At 41.6% G+C, this 1,562-nt stretch overlaps 1 pseudogene; it reads left to right on the forward strand.

Moving 5' to 3' along the window:
* Positions 1-1,071: 1,071 nt before the first annotated feature.
* LOC133759009 (U2 spliceosomal RNA) lies at positions 1,072-1,236 on the forward strand (annotated as a pseudogene).
* The last annotated feature ends 326 nt before the right edge of the window (positions 1,237-1,562 follow it).

The following is a 1,562-nucleotide window of genomic DNA, read 5'->3' on the forward strand; positions in this document are numbered from 1 at the left end:
ATGCCTGAAATAGTCTCAATGGCTTTTTAGCCAGATCCGAATGCCTCAAGGACTGATTCTAAACACTGTTGGTGTTAGACTCTGAAAAACAGTGTGGAAATTCTTTTGTTGTTGTTGTTGTTTTTGTTGTTTTCTTTGTTTTATTTATCTGAAAGGCAGAGTTACAGAAAGGCAGAGGCAAACAGAGAGAAAGGTCTTCCATCTGCTGGTTCACTCCCCAAACTGCTGCAAGGGCCGGAGCTGGGCTGATCCTAAGTCAGGAGCCAGGAGCTTCTTCCACGTCTCCCACGTGGGTGCAAGGATTTGGGCCATCTTCTACTGCTTTCCCAGGCCATAGCAGAGAGCTGGATCGGAAGAGGAGCAGCTGGGATTTGAACCAGCACCCATATGGAATGTTTGCACTGCAAGCAGTGGCTTTATCTGCTACATCAGAGTGCTACCCACTGTGGAGATTTTAAAAACTAGAAATAGATGTGCCATATGACCCAGTAATCCCATTAAAAAGGTGTGGACACACTGTATCACAAAGATACCTGGACCACCATATTTATGGCAGTACTGTTCACAATGGCCAAAATGTAGAATCAGTCAAGGTGTCCATCACCAGATGAATGGATAAAGAAAATGTGATATGGCCAGAATTGTGGTAGAGCAGGTTAAGCAGCCGCATGTGACAACAGCATCCTATACAGCGCAGGCTCAAAATCTGGCTGCTCCACTTCTGACCCAGCTTCCTGCTAATACACCTGGCAAAGGAGCAGAAGATGGCCCACGTGCTTGAGTCCCTGCACCCACATGGGAGACCCAGAAGAAACTCCAGGCTCCTGGCTTTGGCCTGGCATAGCCCCTGCCATTACAGCAATTTGGGGAGTGAATCAGCATATAGATGATCGAACTCTGCATTTCAAAGTAAATTTTAAAAAATAAATGTGATACGTGTACACATACACACTGGAATATTAGTAAAAAAAAATTTTGCACTAAAATAGGTACAACTGGAAGACATCATGTTCAGTGAAATAAGCTGGACACAGATAATCAAAAATCTCATTCTCTCATGTATGTGGGAGAATCACTTCTCGGCCTTTTGGCTAAGATCAAGTATAGCATCATATATGTGGGAGCTAAAATTTTAAAAAAAAATTTTAAAAAAGAAATGTCTGTATCAGTACTACTGCAAATGCAGTTTCATTAAACTTTGTTTTATATATTTGTCAAGTACTAGTTTTAATGATATATGATTATTTAAAAATTTATTGTACAAGACTGAAATCAACATCTTTTTATTTGATTATTATTTATAACCCTTGCCTATATTCCTGCTGAACTATGATTTTTTTTAAGATTTATTTTATTTATTTGAAAGACAGAGTTACAGAGAGAGGTAGAGACAGAGAGAGAGGTCTTCCATCCACTAGTTCACTCCTCAAATGGCCACAATGACAAGCTGAGTCGATCCAAAGCCAGTCTCCCACACGGGTACAGGGGCCCAAGCACTCGGGCAATCTTCTACTGCTTTCCCAGGTACATTAGCAGGGAGCTGGATCAGAAGTGGAGCAGCC

The sequence above is a fragment of the Lepus europaeus genome, chromosome 4, assembly GCF_033115175.1.
Source record: "Lepus europaeus isolate LE1 chromosome 4, mLepTim1.pri, whole genome shotgun sequence".
Lineage (NCBI taxonomy): Eukaryota > Metazoa > Chordata > Mammalia > Lagomorpha > Leporidae > Lepus > Lepus europaeus.